The sequence below is a fragment of the Panthera uncia genome, chromosome A2, assembly GCF_023721935.1.
Source record: "Panthera uncia isolate 11264 chromosome A2, Puncia_PCG_1.0, whole genome shotgun sequence".
NCBI classification, from domain to species: Eukaryota; Metazoa; Chordata; class Mammalia; order Carnivora; family Felidae; genus Panthera; species Panthera uncia.
The window spans coordinates 92,098,829-92,117,471 of NC_064816.1; positions in this window are offsets into that span (position 1 = coordinate 92,098,829).

Here is an 18,643-nt window from a genome sequence, read left to right on the forward strand (position 1 = left end):
GGTTATTTTTTGGGTCTGGGAACACTCAAAAAGTTTTCCATATAAATTAATGGTAATTGCTTCTTCACTTTACACCACTTCAGCCTACAGAAGGTTTCATAGGAACAGTCTACTTCCAAATAGCAGGAAAAGCCTGTATTCATCTTAGGAATTTTAGAACATAATATTTATGATGCTTTTTTGTCTACAATGACTCCCTCTGGAATTACCCCAAATCAAATAAATAATAGTCACTGTGGTGGGCAATAAAGAGAACATAGATGTTTTAATATAACAAATAAGTCTCACATAAAGCAACTGAGCTAAACAAGAACTGAAATCCCTGGTATTTGGCAGGAGGTTAACAATCTGTAATATATTTATATAAATCAATGAGGAATGTGGCCGGGCTGCCTATAACCCTTACACTTGCAAAACAAAAGAGCCAGACAGGTCTGAACATTTGAACATAAACACTGGAAAATAACTTCAACTGTATGATTTCTTGTGTTGACCAACATCTTAAGACTTTCTAGAACTTTTTTTTTTTTTTGCTATTCAGTAAACTGACAAAAATACCATTTCAACTATTACATGCTGTAGTTCCATAAGAGAAATATATTCACACTGTGCTGAATATGAGCAAAATATCTCAGATGACTTTTAGAGGAAATGAAAACTACCATTCAATATGTATCCATTAGAGCTGTGCTTAATGTGATCCAAGCGAATATTCAAAAAGTAGAAGTGAAAAGTGGTTCTCGGCATTTACTAAATTTTGGAATCCAGTTTAGCTATGCAAAAGGCAATCCAAAAAAGGCAGATAGGTCATTACCATTTCACAATTAAGTCAGCCAAAGCCCCTAACTATCCCATAAAGTAAGTTCTCTCCCAGTCTCTATTGTCCTGACCCCTCAGCTGCAGGGCAGAGAGCAAGCACTGCGGTCCCAGCACAGCTCTCAGCCTTCCAGCTGTCCTAGTGATGTAATTATCTCATAACAAAATATCTCCGTGAATTAACTCTGCATCCTACCCATTGTAATTCTTAATGACTGCTTCCTGTTCATGTTTTCCATTTAACTTGCTATTCTGGATCTACTGCATAGGCAAGTTGCCTTCATCTAATGGATGGGATTACATCCAATAGGTTTGGGATTTCCAAAGATTACAATTTACAAAGGTCTCCCAAACAACATGCTTTGTAAACACAAGCCCTGCCTTTCTGTTGTGGTTATAATAAAAGGGAAATCTGCATTATTTGCTGTGATTAAACTTTGACCTGTCACAGGAAGTTCTAGGAGGATTTTTTTTTCCTGTCACTTTTTTTTTTTCATACTCTTGAATGTTTGGACATCAAATAGTTCAAGAGCTGAGAGATGTCTGGCACAGCTGCCTAAGGGCCCTAAACAAAATTTTTTTGAACTACAGCCAGTCTCTGGAATTGAGAAGTATTCTTTTTTATCTCCTTTTCTCTATTGTCCATGAAGCACACTCTGTGCCTATAGCTTCTTGCATGGACCCAATTTATGTTCACGCATCCCACTTGCCTTACACTACTGGATCCTTGCCAGGGTGTTCTCCTTTTGCTCATTAAATATGGACTGTGTGTGCACTTGTTCTAAACCAACACTGAATGGTGTAACTCCAGAGGTATTTGCCACCAACAATAATCAGCATGTTTCCAGAAGGAGCTTGCCATTTCAGCAGCATCCATAAACATTTATGAGTACCTACCACGTGCAGGTGCGGTACTAAGTTTTAGAGACTACAAAACATCTAAGATGGGTACTGTAAGAGCCTTACTATCTAGCCAGGGGAGAGAAGACTGACATATAAAATCATAAGTAATGACGTATGGCTGTGTATTAATTCCAAGTAAATTCTATAAATATAACATGAAACTTTATATATCACATCAAAGCAAATTCTTTCTACGTGCTATTACAGTAGACATCTGTGATGTCTGCCTTTCCAACACCTATTACCTCTTCTATAAACCATATCCTCATTTTCTTGAGGAACCACTCAGGCAATATGGTTTTGGGGGCATGAGCGCAGCATGGCATGTAAACCTACCCTGGACAAAGAGAGTGATAATGATTGATGCAGGGATGGACAGGACTGTGTGAATCAGTCCCAGGACTTTAACTGTAACTTCTGGGAGGGTAGAACTCTCTTTATCTGAGATTACCAAACCGGCAACATATAAGCCCGCAGCTGCCGATGGCTGTCATTGCCACCACTTTAGTGAGCATACCATAGGATGCAGCCAGCAGGGAAAAGAGCCAGAGCAGAGAAATGACAGGCAAGAGACTTTGGTTAAGTACTGGCCCTACCTGTGCCTGATATACCCTTGGATTTATTAGTTATGTTAGTAACATTGGGTTGGGCTTTTATTACTAGCAAAAACAAACAAACAAAAAAACACAACAACAACAGAAAACAAAAACTGCCTTAAGACATTTATACATATCTTAGAAGGGTTAAATGATTCTGAAACATCAACATCTGACCCCAAATATGTCTTATATATTAGACAAAATGAATTAAGGTCAAGCATATAAACAATAGTAGTTTCCTCTAGGTGACTGCACCAGTCCTGACTTGCCGGGAGAAAATTTACCTTAAATGGTCCCTCCATGAGCATGTCCACTGGGCTGCACTGGGCAGCCCCAGAACAGACTAGTTCATCTCTCCCAAGGAACCATGCGACTTCCTTTCAGGACTCCCATTTGAGGCTCCTGGTCTGACTACAGAAACATTTTGTGGAGAAAAAGCAGAGAAAGGCAGAAGACACTGGGATAAGTTCATCGCAAATAGGAATATGTAACCTAGAACAGGAAAGGACTCAGTGGGGTAAGAGGAAATGAGGAGGCAAGGAGAAGTATTTAAAAATAACACAAAGTTTAATTTAAAGGCTGAATCCAATGCTCAGAGATATGTTCTCCTGGAACCCTCAATTAAGCAACCCCACCACCTATTGCTGAAAAGGGGACATGCACAGTAAAGTGGACCCTTGCACAATGCAGAGTTTTTAGGGGTGCTGACCTCCCTGCAGTCAAAAATCCATGTGTAACTTTTGATTCCCCCAAAACTTAACTTCCAATAGTCTACTGTTCACCGGAGGCCTCACTGAGAACACAAACAGCTGATTAACACATATTTTCTATGTTATATGTATTACATACTGTATTTTTAAAATAAAGTAAGCTAAAGAAAATGTAATTTAAAAAATCATAAGGAAGAGAAGATACATTTACAGTACTATGTCAGAAAAAAAAATCTGCATACAAGTGGGTGTGTGCATTCAAACCCGTGTTATTCAAGGGTCAACTGAAATGTCAAATTGTAACTCTAAAGCAGGGAAATCTCTTTGTGTTCATGTTGTTAAGTTTAAAGCTACCATAACCTAACAAGTGAATGCAAAGTCAACCTCTTTTATTTATGAAATCCCTTGATTCTTTACAGCATAAAGTGTGTTCATAAGAAAGTTTTGTGGTTCATCATCTTCCTGTTCATCCTCAGAGTTTCTACTAATCTGGTTTCAGCGTCTATCTATATATGTGTGGCCATCTGGATCTATGAGTTAATATCTTTGCATGCATTAATCTGAAAATGTTTTACAAGCTAAATGGGAATCCCCCAAATTGGGCAAGTTTACAAGATATGACTTGCACTACAGTAAATATTTAAAACAGAGCAAACAGTAAAACCTGTATATATGGAAACACACTACTACCATATGATAGCACATGACAGCACAAAATTGGTACACTATTAGCTAGGCCCCAAATAAGCTTTCTGGATGTCCTAATGGGAATATGGGGTGCCTGTATACTACTGTGTTCATATTCAAGATGAATTCCTGAAATGGACATTAAACAATAGAATTTAAACTTCTTTCACAGTCAGCCCTACAGCAAGCACTTCTTACCCAACAGTTCTTTAAACTGTTAATGCATTTTGTCTCAATGAAAGGCAGAGAGAATGAGGTAGCAGCATCACTCTGTTATGCCAACTATATGCTATTATGGGAAAAAGGAAACGCTACTTTAGCACTAAAACAAATGAGGAAATCATAAAAACATATCTGTTCTCTTAGAGGGCAGAGAATGGTAGCAGAGGCAAATATTCGATAAGTGTATTTTAAGTCACCATGCGAGTCAATCTACCCAGAATCAAGAGAGAGAAAACAGGGGTAGCTAGACAATACTGAGCTGATACTTCTGCTGAGTCCAGTTCCAATACAAAATAGTTGTTTTGTAAGTTCAAAAAACCATAAAGTCAACTCCATAGAAAGAAGAAACCTGCAAATTGAGAAAATCAGGGACTACTACATATTGATTAGAATAAACCCCATTCAGCAACCCCAGCTATAGCGCAGGAATGAGATCCTACACTTTTACCTGTTGAGGTCTCCCCCAAGACTCAATTACCTCACTTTTAGCCTTTTTCTTACGTACCACTTGGCTTCAATCAGCCACCTGACATACAAAGATAGATATGCTGGTCAAAATAAGGGCCTGACAAGAGAGAATGGATTAAGAGACCTCAAAAACTGTGGCATCTGGTGTGAAGGTGGGGTTCAGGGGCCCCCAAGTCTTAAACCCTACTGGGAGGTCAGAGGTTGCAGACTACAAACTAAAAACAGGCTTAAACTGTGTGCCTCTCCACACTTGTGTTTATCCTGTTCTTTTAATTCTCCACGACACCCAGAATGGTACCCAGTACCACATCTAACACACAGCAGGTGTTTAATAATGTTTACTGAATGAACTAAACTTTTCAGAATTGTAACTCAGGGAAAAGTCAGCAGCAAAAGAAAAGAGGGGATCCTCAGAGACATCACTAGGAAATAAAGCATGGCACTCTGAGTAAGCCACATCTTGTAACTGGTGGTTAATGAGGACACACACTAATAAGTTGCATTTATTCCTTAACACTGTTAGTTTGCTCCCTATCTACTGTGTATTCTACGTATTTAGAATTCTTTAGTCTTCACAACAACTCTATGAAATGGTGCTCATTTTATGAATAAAGAAACAGATGTATATAAACAAATGTTCACGGCAGCATCATTCATAATAGCTAAAGTAGAAACAATGGAAGTGTCCATCAACTAATGAATGGATAAACAGAATGTGGTATATCCATGTAATGGAATATTATTTGATAATAAAAAGGAATGAAGTAGAGATACATGGTGTGATATGGATAAATCTCGGAGTAGGCAGATCCATAGGGACAGCAAGTAGATTAGTGGCTGCCTGGGGCTGGAAGTTGGTAGGGCAGGGAGAGGTGGAAAGGAATAGAAAATGACCACTAATGGGTACTGGGTTTCTTTTTGAGGTGATAAAATGGTCTAAAATTAGATCATGGTGATGGTTGCACAACTCAGTAAATACACTAAAAACCACCGAATTGTTTATACAGATAAATTTGATGGTATGTAAAGTATATCTCAATAAAATTGCTTAAAAACAAAAGGAGAAAAGAAATAGCCAAAGAGAGGTTTAGTACTTTGCCTAAAGCACACTACAGTAAGTGGTGGAGACAGGATCCGAAGTCAGGCTATCTGCTTCCAGAGTCTGATTTCCTAACCAATCCTGCCTCTGTATGCAGGGCAGCATTTGGGTCAGAGACCTCTCCATGGCAAAGGAGACACACTGGCTGGCAGGAGCTGTGGTAATGCCAATCCACAAATGTCTTTGGTAAACTTGGATATAGCAGTATATGCTTTACATGCTGGGCTGGAAAAAAATGTTCAGAAAATTCATAGAAAAAATAAAGCTGAAGACTACTGATCCTCCCTAGGCCCCCTTACGTCTTCCCCTTAACTAGTTAGAAAAACGACACACTTCAGTTCACCCCACAGGGCTTGAAAAAGATATTCTGATCTCAAAAATATAAGAGTTAAATGATATTTTTGAGAGCAAAGTCAACAGCTCTGGCTTGAGTCAGAAAGAGTGCTGGATTCTGGAAAACTTTCAACATTCAGTTCTGTCTCCATTTCTGACCTGTAAAAGCCCTGTTCTCCAGCTTTGGGCCTCTCTTGAGGAAAAACGACGAATCAGCCAAAACTAGGCAGCTGTCTGTGCTGAAGACTGTCTGCTGGGTCTTAGAAGAAAACTAACCAAACTTTACCTACACCGTAAGCCAAAAATCTTTCATAATCACATCCTTATGAGGTGAGTAAATTTATCCCAGCACTAATTCAGGTACTTAGGATTAGGTTCTTATCTAATAAAACAACTACTGAAGTTAGTTCCTTTTAAGGAAACATAAATGACTGTAAACATATGAGAAAATGTTAAACTATGGTAATAACTTAAAGAAACATAAATGAAAACATTAGCGATACACTGTTTAAGCCCCTCAAATTGGGTAACAAATTTTTATAAGATAAAATGGCATAGCGTCTGTGAGTGTTTGTGAAATGGACCCACATCACTGTGGGAGTACAAATTGGTAAAACAAACAAACAAATTTAAAAAAAAACCTTTCTGGAGAGACAGATACACAAATTGATAGAGGATTCAAATTCATATTTATTGAACATGGAAAGGCATTCATAATATATTATTAAAAGAAAGTGCAGGTTTCAAAAGAGTATGTACAGCATGATTCCATATATATAAACAAAATGGTATAAAGATAAACCAAGAATGGCACCTGGGAGGCTCAGTCGGTTAAGCGTCTAACTCTTGATTTTGGCTCAGGTCATGATCTCCTGGTTTGTGAGTTTAAGCCTCACATCCGGCTCCGTAATGACAGTGCGGAGCCTGCTTGGGATTCCCTCTCTCTCAATCTCTCAAAATAAAATAAAATAAAATAAAATAAAAAAGATGAATCAAGATGCTAACAGTGTTATCTCTTGGTGATAAGATTACAGAATTGCTTTTTCTGTTATTTGCCTACCTAGACTTTCTATAATGAGAACTTAAACAGTTTTTAATAAGAAAAAAAAAATCCCTATTTCAAAAACAAGAATTATAAAAGCTTCTTTTCTCATTTAAGTTTTCTTCCTTCCATCACTCATATACTTTTCTTCAATCTGCTCCTGAGTTACTGAGAAAATCCTAATCCTCAATCCTGAAACCGCAGTTTTAAAAATGAAATATGTTAACAACTTACGGTCTTAAATTTGTTGTAGGAAAAAAAAATGTGTATGCATTACTGCTTCACTGAAGGTATGTGATTTTAATCTTTCTCCAATATGGAGTAACTCCGTAAAGAATGTGGGAAAAATAAAATTACCTTTCTGATGCCTGGCTAATTGTCAGGTCAAAAATAACAGAATTACCATGAAATATAAGAGAAACAATGACAGCTCACGAATTCTTCAAGTTACTTTAATGTTTGCCATACAAGACAAGGTAGAATTATGGAATTTTGAAAGTATGGGAAGCTTTAGAGATTATCTGGCTTTGTACTTTTATCTTATAGATAAGGAGACACAGGTCAACAGAATGCAGAATGGCAAAACTAACTAAAGAAATAAGATACCTGGGTCTCATGAACAAGAATTCTGTGCCCTTTCTAATATAATAAAGTATAAGCAACCACAATAATGAACACATGTTTTTTAAAAGTCATTATAAAAATTAACATCTAACATCTTACCTTTTAAAATTAGATCTATTCAAGCAAAATTTCCAAGAACTACTGTGTTAAGAATTCAGAAAGGTTCTATAAATATATTTTAAGAACACCATCAGGAAACTATATTAAAAGATAAGAAAAACAGAACATAGTTGGAAAAGTTGAAAGAACTGTTATCTCTATCAACTGCCAAACTCAGGCATCTGAAATTAGGCTGTTTTGTTCACATGTAAAAATATAGAATACTAAGTTATGATGTAGTATGCCTACACAGTTTTGTTTTAGAGTTTGATCTTTGTTCTAGGAATATTTCACATAATAAGGTGAATATTTCATGGCACTGAAAGCAAGACATTCATAATATATTAATGAAAGAAAATGCAGGTTTCAAAAGAGTATACGCACTGACTGCATGCAGCCTGCTTGGGATTCTCGCTCTCTCTCTCTCTCTTTCTCCCCTCCCCACTTGCACTCTCTCTGTCTCTCTCAAAACAAATAAACTTAACAAAAAAAGCTTAAAAAAAAATACGGGCGCCTGGGTGGCTCTGTCAGTTGAGCGTCAGACTTGGGCTCAGGTCATGATCTCATGGTTTGTGGGTTCCAGCCCTGCATCGGGCTCTGTGCGGACAGCTCAGAGCCTGGAGCCTGTTTCAGATTCTGTGTCTCCCTCTCTCTCCGCCCCTCCCCTGCTCATGCTCTGTCTCTCTCTGTCTCTCAAAAAATAAATAAATGTTCAAAAAGATTAAAAAAAACAAAAACAACTAAAGGAGATAAGAATGTGGAAGTGTAGCTGCAACTACATGTCCCCCAAAGAAGAATTTTTCTTTTGCAAAGAACCGTAAGAACAACTCATAATGCGATTCTATCAGGCAACTGGGTGTTCCACATAAGTGAATATTTTCGATACCTGATTCCTACCCATCTCAAGCCCTCACACTACTTTTAAAAACTAAAGTTTTGCGGCGCCTGGGTGGCACAGTCGGTTAAGTGGTTCAGTGTCCAACTCTTGGTCTAGGCTCAGGTCATGATCTCACAGTTCTTGAGTTCAAGCACCGCATCAGGCTCTGTGCTGATGGCATGGAGACTGCTTGGGATTCTGTCTCTCTGCTCTGCCCCTCTCCCGCCTGTGCACATACTTACTATCTCTCAAAATAAATAAATAAACTTAAAAAATGTTTTTAATTAAAGTTTTTAATGGAATTCTCTATAGCATGCACTGAATATTTTCTTGACTTTTTAATTTTTTTTTAACGTTTATTTATTTTTGAGACAGAGAGAGACAGAGCATGAACAGGGGAGGGGCAGAGAGAGAGGGAGACACAGAATCTGAAACAGGCTCCAGGCTCTGAGCTGTCAGCACAGAGCCCAAAGCGGGGCTCGAACTCACGGACCATGAGATCATGACCTGAGCCGAAGTCAGACGCCTAACCGACCAAGCCACCCGGGTGCCCCTACTTTTTAAGCACACTATACTGATTGTGTTCTACTGATGGGTAATTCATGATCATTATTGTTATTATGAAATGACAATGATTTAATTCAGCATTATTATTATGATCCTTTATTTGAGTGCTTTCTAGGCACATAAACATGAGGCAAGACAATCCATACTGAGACAGTACAAATCGAACTTTCAAAAAGCAAAAAAAGAATCTGGAAAGCAGCAAGAGATAAGCTACTCACCACCTACAAAGGAAACTCAGTAGGATTAATAGCCCATGTCTCATCCAAACACTGGAGGGCAGAAGGCAGTGGATGACAAATGTAAAGTGCTGAAGGAAAAAACTGTTAAACGAGAATTCTATATCCAGAGAAACTATGCTTCAAAGATGAAGGTAAACTCCAGGCATGCTCAGATAAACAAAAGCTGCAGGAGTATGTGGCCAGGAGACCTGCCCTAGAAGAAATGCTACAGGGAGTCCATCAGGTTGAAATGAAAGGGCACAAGAGAGTAACTCAAAGCCACATGAATCAAATAAGAACACTGGCAAGGGTAATTAACTACACACATAAACATAAAGAAAACCAGTAATATTGTAGTTTGGTTTGGAACTTTTTTTTTTCCTAATATGATTGAAAAGACAAATGCATATGGCAACAATTATAAATCTATGATAATGGCCACACAATATATAAAGATGAAGTGCATAACAATCATAGCATAAAAGGGGATAGAACTGTACAGGAAAAAAGCTTTCAATACTATAAAAGCTAAGTTAGTATTATTTCAAACTAGACTGTTTCAAGTTTAAGATGTTAATTGTAATTCCCAATGTCACCACTAAGAAATGCTTTGTTTTCAAACTATCTTCATGATCTGAGAAATATTTTCTTGAATCCCCTCTCTGACCTATCATTTATGAGCCCCTAGAGTAAAGCGTGGGACTTTACACATGCAAACTCACTGAATTCTTTCAATATCTCTATTAAGTGGGTACTATTATTCTCATTTTACAGATGAAGAAGCTGAGATAAACAGTAATTTTGTCTAGAGTGATAGAACTGTAAGAAACAACCAGGATTTCAATTAGAACCTTCATATGCTTTTTTTCTCCTCTTTGATCTGTACCTTCAGTATCTAGAATCTCATGATCTTGTCTCTTCCTACCCAATGTACCACCAACCACCTGTGCAACAACAAATGATAATTATCTCCTTCATGGTCAAGACTTCATATAACTCTTGGGGCGCCTGGGTGGCTCAGTCGGTTGAGCGTCCGACTTCAGCTCAGGTCACGATCTCGCGGTCCGTGAGTTCGAGCCCTGCGTCAGGCTCTGTGCTGACAGCTCAGAGCCTGGAGCTGCTTTGGATTCTGTGTCTCCCTCTCTCTCTGCCCCTCCCCCGCTCATGCTCTGTCTGTCTCAAAAATAAATAAACATTTTTTAAAAAATTTTAAAAAAGACTTCATATAACTCTAAAGAAAGGCTGCAGAATCTACAATCTATCTCTCCAAAACAGTTCTCTCCCCAAACCCCATATCCAGTCACCTTTTGGACAACTTCAACCAATATTCTGAACATCTCAATTTCAAAGTGTTTAGAACAGGGCTCACCCCCCTTGGTGAATCACACCACCGTCCAACCAATTTCCTAATCCCAGAAACCTTCAAGTAATTTTAGGTTCTTTCCTGACCCTTTACATTTAATCAACCAGCAACTGCACCACCTAAATACTTCTCTATCCACTGCTACTTCCTGAGTTCAAGTACTCATCACTCTTGCCTAAATGTCTATGGAGGGATCCTGTTCTCTGCCTCGTAGAGATTTCTTGTACTCAGCCCTCACTCTGGCCAATAAACCTTTCACAGTGTACATATGATCATAATACCAAACAAATGCATGCAGCCAACAAACATTCATTCAATATTTGTTATTTTCTAGCTTTGTACTGGGTGCTAGGTATAGAAAGATCTAGGGATAAAATACATTTTTTTAAGCTGTTCAGAGTCTAGCGGGAATGCAGATATAAAAAGATGAATATCAACTAATCTGGAAATGCTGAGGTAGAGATATATACAAGGGACTTTAAGAGCAATAAAGAGGGGCACCTAACTCAGACTTGTAGGAAAGTGTTTGTGGAGGAAGTGACAATTCAACTTAGACAGGAGTTACCTAAGAATGTGGTAAAGAAAGGGCATTCAAAACCAGGAGAAAGTGTGAACAAAGGACAGCAAGAAATCCCACTGGAGGAAAATCTTGTATGCCATAAGGAAATCTAATCCCATAGTAAATGGATATCTACTTTTGATTTTTAAGTAGCTCATTCTGATGAGCATGAAGAAGAGGGGAACAGTGGCAAGAACACCAGTCAGGAGACTGCTGCAGTTGTACAGGGAAAATAAAGAGGGCCTGTCCTAAGGAATTGGCAGCAAGGACAGAGAGGAGAGTACAGATTCCAGAAATATTTAGGAGGTTGAATTGGCAGGACTTGCTAAGTGTCTGAATGTGGCGGGGGTGGAAGGATGAGGAAGGAGGAGAAGCCAAGGATGACTCATAGGCTTTTGACTTTGGGGACTTGGTGCCACCCCATGAGATACAGCAGTGTTCCCAGACCTTTGGTTTTCAGGGAACTGTAAAATTTCCAACAAATTTTGGGCTCTGACAGAATGTTGTCAACTAAAGACCTAAATATACCCTACCATCCACTATCAACATCATTTCATTAGAAAAAGCACATTTTAACACCCAAAATGTAAACAGATTTCGCTTTCTGAAAAATTTACCACAGGGCCCTTATTTTTCTAATTTTATCACAGATGATAGTAAATTAGTACCAGGCCTCAGACCAAAGCTGGGAAGCCCTGAAATGGAGATATAGCAGAAGTCCGTTCAGCAGTAAGATGATGAGTTGAAGGCAGAGGAGAATATAGTCCCTGCCCTCACTAACTCTCTAGCCCTAAAGAGATGTCTATCTCATATATATTAAGGGTTATAAAAGAGTTCCAGAATTATGGGGCCGCCTGGGTGGCTCAGTTGGTTGAGCGTCCGACTTTGGCTCAGGTCATGATCTCATGGTTTGTGAGTTCGGGCCCCACATTGGGCTCTGTGCTGACAGCTCAGAGCCTGGAGCCTGCTTCCGATTCTGTGTCTCCTCTCTCTCTGCCCCTCCCCCACATGCACTCTATCTCTCTCTGCCTGTCAAAAATAAAGAAAACGAATAAAATAAAATTAAAAAAAAAAGAGTTCCAGAATTATGGAAACCCTGTAGAAGAGGCACTCAAATGTGCCTAGAGGGTAAGTGGCTGGGGAGCAGAATCTCTAAGGATGATTTGGAATTTGCCAGATAAACCAAGGAAGTTTGGCATGGTCTGGGCAGAAGGAACAGCATGTCCAAAGGTATGTAGGTATGCAGGAAAATTCATATTTGGAGAACTGTGGATAGTTTGGCATGACTTGATGATTATCTTGGAAAATGGCAAGAGAAGAGCTGGAAAAGTACACAGAAGTGAAATTACAGAGGGGTTGGTAATCCAGGCTAAGAAGTCTGTAAATTATCTGATGAGCACTGGGAAGAATCAAATGATGACCCAGTAGGCGAGGCTATGGCCAGATTTACCACCTGGAAATACCATTCTGACTGCAGAAGAGAGGTTGGACTGTAGGGGAATAAAACTGGAGGTGAGGAAACCAAGTTCAAAGTGTTTGCAAGAGCCTAGGCAAGAATTACAGATATATTAAAGCAAGTGGAACAGTAAAGAGAGAGACCAGTACAACCAACAAATATTTACTGAGCTCCTACACTCTTTGGGGGGTATCAATGTCAATCAGACAAGATCCCTGCTCTCTTGGAACTTATCTTCTATTTTGTTAAACCAAAAGAGAATCATAGGGGTGCCTGGGTGGCTCAGTCACTTAAGCGTCCGACTCTTGATTTCAGCTCAGGTCATGATTTTATGGTCGTTAGATCGAGTCCCGTGTTGGGCTCTGCGCTTGGCATGGAGCCTGCTTAAGAGTCTCTCTCTTCCTCTCCCTCTGCTCCTCCTCTGCTCGTGCTCTCTCACTCTTAAGAAGTTAAAAATAAAAATTCCCGGGGCGCCTGGGTGGCGCAGTCGGTTAAGCGTCCGACTTCAGCCAGGTCACGATCTCGCGGTCTGTGAGTTCGAGCCCCGAGTCAGGCTCTGGGCTGATGGCTCGGAGCCTGGAGCCTGTTTCCGATTCTGTGTCTCCCTCTCTCTCTGCCCCTCCCCCGTTCATGCTCTGTCTCTCTCTGTCCCAAAAATAAATAAAAAACGTTGAAAAAATAAATAAATAAAAATAAAAATAAAAATTCCCTTTCTTTAAAAAAAAAAACAAAAAAAAAAAACAAAAAGAGGATCATAATTTACATAAATATTTTGCAATTTAAAAATTTGACAATGTATCAAATGCTTTCACAAGTCTCTATATATGTGTACATAGATGATAAAACCATTTTTAAGATGCACTAAATTTACATAATTTATTAAACCATTACCCTATTCTTATAATGTTGGCTCATTACCCTATGACAAAATCCTGTAAGTGACATTGCAAAAAATCAAAAGTTAAATATTTTCCTGAATCAAAAAATATATATTTTTAAAAAGCTCTGGATTCAAATGGTTTTACAGAAGATTGCACCAATTTATACTCCCATAGTAATATCTAGGAGTAGAATCCAAAGGATTTGTTGATCAACCAGGATGTTCAAGTTGAAAGAAGGGAAGAAGATTAGAATGATTTTCAGAGTGCTGGTTTAGGCAACATGGCAGATAGTGGTATTATTTCCAAACAGTAGAAGAAAAAAACAGAAGACATGAGGAGTAATTAATGAGTTCATTCCAGAAGAGATGAACTGGATGTTTGTGACACTCAGGTGGTAATGTCCAGTGAACAACTGTAAACACATAGTTGGAGTTCTGGACACAGGTCAAGTAATATTTTGAAAAATTATCAGCGTAAAGAGGAGACAGAATCTTAGGGGCTATAACATGCAACAAGAACAGCATCCCTGAATGAATCAGATGGGCAAGAAAACAGCTGACAAAATTACATCACAAAAAACAAGGGAATTAAGGAAATAGTTCCACTTACAGTAGCATCAAAAACAACAAAATACTTAGGAACAAACGTAAGAAAAAAAGTTCATTGTACGCTAAAAACTACAAAACAATGGTAAAAGATATTAAAGAAGATCTACAAAAATGGAAAGACATCCGTATTCATAGATGACAGGGCCTTGAAACTGTTAAGAAGCAGTACTCCCAAAACTGATCGATAGCTTCAATGCAATCCATAGCAAAACCCCAGGTTTTTAGCAGAAATTGACAAAATCATCCCCAAATCCACACAGAAATGCAAGCGGCCCAAAGAGCCAAAATAATCGTGAAAAAGAAAAAGATGGGGGACTTCTTGATTTTAAAACTTACTATACGCTATAATACTCAAGACAGTGTGGTACTGGCATAAAGATAAATATACAGATCAACAGAATAGACTTGACGGTCCAGAAATTAACTCTCATATTTATGCTCAACTGATTGTCAACAAGTTTGACAAGACCATTCAATGGGGAAAGGACAGACTTTTCAATGAATGATGCCAGAATATCTGGATATTGACACGCAAAACACTGAAGTTGGACCCTTACCTCACAACATAAATAAAAATTAACTCAAAATGGATCACAAATCAAACTGCAGGGCTAAAACTCTTTAAAAAAAACAACATAAGAGAATATCTTCAGGACTTTGGGTTGAGCAATGATACCTTAGATAGGACACCAAAAGCACAAACAATAGAAGAAAAAATAGGTAAACTGGATTCATCAAAATTAAAGCCATTTGTGCTATGAAGGACTTAATCAAGAAAATGAAAAGACAGGGGCACCTGAGTGGCTCCCTCGGTTGGGCCTCCAGCTCTTGATTTCAGCTCAGGTCATGGTCTCGAGGTTCGTGAGTCTGAGCCCCACACTGAGCTGTGTGTGGGCAGTGCAGGGCCTGGTTGGGATTCTCTCTCCCTCTCTCCCTTTCTCTCACACCCCTGCTTTTGTGTGCTCTCTCTCTCTCTCTCTCAAAATAAGTAAAATAAATTTTATAAAAATAAAATGAAAAGACAACCCAAAGAATGGGACAAACTATCTTTAAATCATATATCTGATAAAAGACTTGGAGCCAGAATATATAAATATATATAATAATATTATTATACTAATCAGTAATCAACAATAAAATAATCAATAGTAAAAAGACAACCTAACTTAAAAATGGGCAGAGGTTGTCAAATACACCTCAATAAAGCTGAAAATAAAATAAAATAAAGTAAATAAAGTAAAATAAAAACAGGCAAAGGATTTGAATAGACATTTCTCTAAAGATATAATAAGGGCCAATAAACACAGGAGATGTTCACATCATTAGTCACTAGAGAAATGTAAAGCAAAACCATGAGATACCACTTCATATACACCAAGACTGCTAAAATTAAAAAGGTAATAAATAACAAATATTTGCAAAAATGCAGGAAAAGTGGAACCTTCATATATTGTTATGGTGGGATGTAATTAGGTGTGGCCACTCTGGAAAACAGTTGGGTAGTTCCTCCAACTGTTAGGTATAGAGTTACTGTACGATCCAGCAATTCTACTCCTTGATATACACCTAAGAGAAATGAAAACATATGTCCACACATAAACTTGACCAGGAATGTTCACAGCTCCATTATTCATAATAGCCAACAAGTGGAAACAACCTAATGTCCACCAGCTGATGAACGAATAAATAAAATGTCATGTAGATACAGTAGCATATCATTCAGCCACAAAAAAGAATGAAGGTCTGATACATGCTACAATGTGGATGACTCTTGAAAACATTACACTAAGTGAAAGAAGCCAGTCATAAGAGACTACATATTGAATAGATTCCATTCATACGAAATGGCTAGAATCGGCAAATCGATAAAAACAGAAAGTAGACTGGAGGTTGCTTAGGGTGAGCAGTTAAGTAGCAGGGGGTGGAGGAAAATGGGGACTGACTGCTAACGGGGGTGGAGTTTCTATAAGGGGGAATGAAAACATTCTAAAATTAGATTATGGTGATGGTTACACAACGCTGCGAATACACTAAAATCTTTTAATCACCCACTTCAAATGGGTAAACTTTACGACATGTCAATTATGTGTCAAAAAGCTATTTGAAAAAGAAAAAGCAGGGGCGCCTGAGTGGCTCAGTCAGCTGAATGTCAGACTCAGGTCACGATCTCAGGGTCATGGGATTGAGCCCCACATCGGGCTCCACACTGAACTTGGAGCATACTTGGGATTGTCTCTATCGCTCTGCCCCTCGCTCTTTTTCTTTCTCTCTCTCTCTGTAAAATAAAAAAATAAAAAATTTTAAAAAAAGAAAAACCAAGGAAAGAGACTGTTTCAAGAAGAGAGGAGTGGTCAATGCTACACAAGGCAATAAAGTATACATATATTTTGTTTTTTAAAATACTTCCATTATTGTTTCTTGTCAACAGGACAAAGTAGCAGTACAAAAATCTAACGTTTATTGAGCGCTTACCCTGTGCCAGGCATGATACTGAGAACTTTATCTGCATCTATGTATTTAAACCTCTTAACCCTATAATGTAGGCATCATCATCTCTTTTACAGATGAAAAGAACTAAGGCTGGAAGATTCGGAGATCACCCAGTGTCACAACACTTATAAATGAAGGAGCCAGAATTTGAACTCAGATAGTCAGGCAAGAGAACCCTCACTCTTGGGGCGCCTGGGTGGCTCAGCTGGTTAAGCGCCCGACTTCAGCTCAGGTCATGATCTTGCAGTTCATGAGTTCGAGCCTGGCATCGCACTGTCTGATGTCAGCACAGAGCCCACTTTGGATTCTCTGTCCCCCTCTCTCTCTGCCCCTTCCCCACTCATACACACACACTCTCTCTGTCTCTCTCAAAAATAAATAAACATTAAAAAAAGAGAGAGAGAACCTTCACTCTTAACCACTGTATCCTCCATTCCATGGCTTACTAGGATCCCCACAATCTCGCCCCTTATTACCAATCTGTTCTCATCTTTTAAGTAGATTCTATCCATCCTGAAACACGTGCAGTTCCTGAAATGCGCGTGGCGTTTGCTCCATGCCTCAACACACGCGGATACCTCTGTCTAGAAAGCTCTTCTCTTCTCTGTCCATCTGGTGACCTCCTGCTCATCTGCAAAGACTGCTCAGGGGTGTGCATCTTCTGTGATCCTCACTGGTCTCCCTGCTGCCCCCAGAGCTAGACCCCTATGTCTTACCACAACATACTTGATGCACTGGAGGCACTAGGCCTCCATCACCGAATGAAGAAATAAATGAATACAAATATTCAATTGTCCTATAAAAGAGCACACTGTATTTTTGGAAATAGTCTGAGCCAATTCTGATAAATTAAGTGGGGGATCAGGCTGAGTAATATTCTTTTGGGTCCAAAAAGAGGTGTGATAATAAAGTAAAGATGTTGATTTTAGGGTTTGGCTCGTGAAACGGTTCTCAAGACAATTCCGAAAGAGTCTGAAAATGTTTTGCTCAATTAGAGGAGAGCTAGAAAACCGGACTGCATCCCGTGGGATAAGATTTATTTGGCCATATAAGTTCTAGTATGGTGCTTTTCATTTTTTTCTTTGTCTCATTATTTTCAAGTCACACAGTATAAGGCAACTGCACTTTTATTAAACATATTTAATTTCCTAAACAGCAAGCCGCTAAATGAGTTATCCCCATTTCCCCACTCATGCTTTCTTTCCTCGGTAACTATTTTGACATGTTAAAGAAATATTTTATTATCAGAGGGTGATTTTGCTTATTTCCAAAGAGGGAAATAATTTGCTACTCTTTAACTTAACTCTACCCTTAACTCCAAGGAAGGTCTTGCTCATGAAAGGAAAAACAAAGTACAGAATCTACGAATGTGTGATCCAATCGCCATCAAAGCAATTTACATTCAGCAAATATTTGAGTTCATTTAGCTATCAGAGTAAAGCCTAAATCCCCCATGTATCTTGCCAGTACAAAAGTACACTTAGGCCAAAACTAGTCACAAAATGTTTTAACATGACAACATGGTTCACTCTTCCAACATTTTGAGAAATTTCCAAGGAACTACAAAAAGAGAGCTTCCTGAAACAAACAACTTTACATCTTCAATCACATCCTAGATAAGCCCTACCCCAATCTGGATTCAGAGCCCCAACAAAGCAACAGAAGATAATTAAGTTGTGCTCCAGCAGACAGTTGATTTCTCTGTTTCTTCCAACCCTCAATCTTGACACACCAATAAGCCCGTCTGTGATGGCGCCCAATTCTCTAAGCACAACTACCCATGGTACGTTAACGCAACTAGTTTTTCTTAATGTCAGAATTTTATACATTTTTACATTATGTGTATGCAAGGAGCAGATACAAAGGTTAGATCTCGGTATTAGCCTGATAAGCACATTTCTGCTAATGTCACTGACTAGTTGCTTCCTGGCTTTAACAGAATATCACTTCGAATATTCCCATCTTGTTGGGTAGTGAACAATAGTTTTGAAAAATAGAACCTCGGGAACGAACATACTCTTA